The sequence below is a fragment of the Solanum tuberosum genome, unplaced genomic scaffold, assembly GCF_000226075.1.
Source record: "Solanum tuberosum cultivar DM 1-3 516 R44 unplaced genomic scaffold, SolTub_3.0 scf00019, whole genome shotgun sequence".
Lineage (NCBI taxonomy): Eukaryota > Viridiplantae > Streptophyta > Magnoliopsida > Solanales > Solanaceae > Solanum > Solanum tuberosum.
The window spans coordinates 557138-561915 of record NW_006238945.1 but is presented as its reverse complement, the minus strand read 5'-3'; positions in this window follow the sequence as shown (position 1 = coordinate 561915).

The window sequence follows — 4778 nt, the reverse complement described above, 5'->3', positions numbered from 1 at the left end:
TAACCAAATCTGAGGTCTATCTTTGAGAAATGACTAGCACCCTAAAGTTGGTCAAACGAGTCATCAATCATGGGGAAAGGGTACTTATTCTTGATTGTGACCTTGTTCAACTGTCTATAATCAATGCACATCCTGAGAGAACCATCTTTCTTCTTCACGAACAACAATGGTGCACCCCATGGGGAAATACTAGGTCTGATAAAACCCTTATCTAGAAGGTCTTTCAACTGCTCCTTCAATTCCTTAAGCTCAACTGTATCCATTCTATAAGGAGGAATAGAAATAGTCTAGGTATCTGGAAGGAGATCAGTTCCAAAGTCGATTTCCCTTTCGGGAGGAACTCCGAGAAGATCTTCTTGGGAACTCATTAACTATAGGGACTGACTCAAGAGTTAGAGTTTCAGAGTTTGAATACTTAACCCGAACTAGATGATAGAGATACCCCTTATAAATGATCTTTCTGGCCTTAAGGTAAGAAATGAATCGACTCATAGGAGCTAAGCCACTACACTTCCATTCTAAGATTGGTTCATCTGGAAACTCAAAGCCAACAATCCTAGTTCTACAATCAACTGAGGCATAACATGAATGTAACCAGTCCATGCCTAGAATGATATCCAAGTCTACCATTTCTAACTCTACAAGATCTGCTGAGGTGAATTTCTGGGAGAATGTGACTAGGCAATTTTTGTATACCTGTCTAGCGATAACTGGGTCACCGACTAGAGTAGAGACTGAAAAGGGTTCTGAAAGAGTTTCAGGACTAACATCGAATTTGACTGCTATAAAAGGAGTTACAAAGGATATAGTAGCCCTGGATCTAACAATGCATAAACATCAAGATCAAAGACTCGTAATGTAACAGTGACTATATTAGGAGAATCTTCCTGATTCTGGCGAGCCTGGATAGCATACATCCTGTTTTGGCGCTGACCACCACTTGTACCAAATCAGTTACCCTACTAAGTCGGGCGACCTACTGGTGTTGTTGATGTTCTACACTGAGCTCTACCATTATTTCCTCCTTGACCCTGTTTAGAAGGACAATCTTTCAACCTGTGACCAGACTGACCACACCCAAAACATCCTTCCTTTCCTACAAGACACTCACCCGGATGGTTCTAACCACATTTCAGACAAGTTGGGTAGGTTCTAGTGCTTGAAACACTACCTTAAGCCTTAGAGCCTAATGCCCTACCTTTCTGATCACTTTGAAACTTGAAGGATGGAACACTAGCTGATGCAGGTGCTAGAGTTGAAGACTTCTGCTGAAATTGCGAGCTATTTCCACCACCCGATTTCTGTTGGGAATAGTCATAATTACCTTTCCTAGCTTTCTTATTCTCCTTAGCTTGTTCTCTAATCCTATCACCATCAACCTATTGAGCATGAGTAATGAGACTAGACATATTCATATCTTCAGGTAACATGGCATTCCTACACTCTATTTTCACAAGATCGGATACCCCATACATGAACTTGTTCATTTGAGCCCTGGAATCAGCAACCATGTGAGGAGCATACCTAGAGAGTTGGGTTAAATTGAGCCCATAATCTTGGAATGTCAATGAACCCTGCCTCAAATTCATAAACTCCTGAGCTTTTGCCTCCCTTAACTCTCTTGGGAAAAACCTGTGTAGAAAGGTCTCACTAAAGCAATACCAAGTGATAGGAGTTGCATTTGTACCTATGTTCTCTTTCCACTGAGTATACCAGATATGAGCTACATCCTTAAGCTAGTAAGATGCCAACTCAACTCGATCATTTCCAGTTACCTGCATCACTCCAAAGATCTTCTTGACCTCATCAATGAAGCTTTTGGGGATCCTCACCAATCTGCGATCCTAAGAACTCTGGCGGATTTATCCTGATGAAATCATAAACTCTAGCTGCAGTTGACCTAACATTAGCATTTGCCAGAAATGGAACCTACTGATTGTTCTGGTTGGTCACATTCTAAGCCAACAAGTGGATAGCGTTCCAAAACTGAGCATTCGAAACATCCTAATCTGGGACTTGAGGAGCTGCATTTGCATTCCTGGAATTCACATTCCTTCCATAAGCTCTACGAGGAGGCATGATCTGAAAGTACTTAACGAAGGATTAGCACGAGGAATTAGATCATACCTTACACACAATAAGAGTAACAATGAAACTGAAGTTTTCCTAAATCACTTTGTGGCCTCCTTCGAATTAGATGTGGTGCACTTCACATCCATAAAAAGGAATGTACTTAGTTTGGATTTTTAAGACATCCTAGGACACTAAAACCTAATGCTCTGATACCAAATTTGTCACACACCAAGGCTACCCCCTGGACGCGGGACCAAGATCATGAGTGACCCTAAGCTAACCCTGCTTGCTTAATCATAAGTATACTAAAGATAAACTGAGCAATAAAACTGTGTGAAAGCTAAATAATAAGAATAAATTTGAAATGAAATGATGGGGAATACCCAAATACTAAATCTGAATATATGAAAGCTGTGAGTTTGAGTACAAATGAGAAGTCAAACTCCAAGACTAAAGCTAAAACTAACTATGTCTGAAATAAAACCACTACTGACTAGAAATGTTGGGACATGCCCCAGCTAGATCTAGCAAAACTAAAACTAAAGCTAAAAGTAAGAAAGATAAACATGTCTCTAGTCCTTGAAGAATGAGGACTCACCACTGACGCTGCTGAACTGAAGATCAAGAATCGATCTATGCGTGATCTAACTGCTGAGGACCTGAACCTACGTCACGAGAAGATGTAGCGCAGAGTATGCATCAACACTTGAAAGAGACTAAGCATGTAGGATATAATAGAGCTGAATAATAACATAACTGAACCAGCAATAAAGCAATGATATAATGGATACTGAAAATACTGAACATGACTAAATTGAATGCAATGACCATGATTATAGCATGCTAAAACTGCATATTGAAATATACTGAATACATGGTCAATGCAATAGAATCTGACTGAACTGTAAGGGAGCTACTAATAATTGAAATAAAACCACATGAGCTAAATGTGGAGTCCGATGTATAAGCCCCATCGAGAGGACCCAATATACACTACCATAGGTACAGAGGCATGACTGGAGTGATCACTAAAATGTAATGCCCAACATAGGGGAGTTAACCTATGGGGCACGTAGTTCTGGGACTTGAGGGTGACTGACCCTAGTCCACTCGTTATTAAGATACCCCCTTTTGATTATTTGATTAACAATATATGACTAAATTTTTGTAATACTAGATAGCTCAAAATACTGGCATGCAAATGAGAATGCAACATTAACATTCTGATAATTAAACACTCGAAATCTGAAAAATGTATGTATATATCTAAAGTAACTAACCTAGCATGTGTAATTCATGAACTAAAAGAACTACATAGCTAGGGTCCTGAATTCATGAAAGCATCTACACAAAATTTTACTAAATTCATGACAATTTGATTTGGATCATTCTAAAAGCTAAAACCCAACAATTTCTAACAGTCAAGAAACCCTAGGTCTAGATAATATTAAGCGAATCAGAAATCTAATTGAATTCTAGGGACCTAATAGGCGAAAGTAACCCAGTAGTCAAATCCCACATACTTGGTGACGAATTCCATGGAAAAATCTTTTGATTTTGAGGCTGGAACTGATGGAACCTTACTGCGTCCTTGAACTAGGATTTGGTCACCTCTTTCTTCTCTTTACGATCTAAGTTTCTAAGTTTTGATGAATTATTTGACTTAGGTAAGTTCTAATTATGCTTCTAGGCTAAAAGTGACCAAAAGCACGTAGTTTAGGTGCCCAACGAATAGGGGAAAAGACCAAAATAACCCTACTCAAAATTCTGACGGGGCTGACCACAACCACTTTCACGGACCATGAAAGGGACCACGGACTGTGGGACCAGTCATGGTCCTTGGCCAATGGCTACTGATCCTGGGGTCTCCTCCACAAGCCCCTACCACGGCCCGTGTGGAGGACCACGGCCCGTGTGGAGGACCACGGACCATGAAAATCCCTGTGGTCCTCACTTAGGCTAAGGTCTGGAGGCTCTGGTCTAGGGTCTCCTAGGTGATCTTCACGGACGCCACCACGACCTGTCGTCATGACCATGGACCGTGAAGGTCCCCGTGGTCCTTACTCAGGGGAGGGGCTCTGAGGGCTACGCTTTGGGGGCCTATTAGTTCAGCAACTACGGACGCCACCACTCTCCCTCGTCAAGACCATGGCCCGTGAAGGATCTTGTGTTCTGACGTCTGGGCCTGGTAGAGTCTAACTCACCACCACGGGTAGGTCAACGGATCGTAGACCCTATCACAATCCGTGAACCCTACCGTGGTTCACCGGTTCAGGTAAGTTTTTGCAATTTTTTTGTAGGTCTGGTTTTTGAGGTGTTACAGTTTCTTTCAAAAAAATGCCCTTCGGATTGTTTAATCCACCCGCGACATTTAAACGGTGTATGCTCTCTGTTTTTTCTGATATGATTGAGGATTTGATGGAGGTTTTCATGGATGACTTTTTGGTTGTGGGAGATACATGTGAAGCGTGCCTTGATGTGATGACCTAGGGGTACTCCCTAGATGTTTGATGGCACGTAGAACCCCAAAGGACTCCATATAAGCCACTTAGCTTATCACAACATAAGATAACAGAAAAGTATAGAAATTTAAAACATTTTTTCCAATACAATCAAAGTCTCATAAAACGAAGCGTAAGTCTATTACAGTTGTCTCAAACAATCTAATACTTGAAAGGGAGTTAGGGACACAACCTATGTTGTCA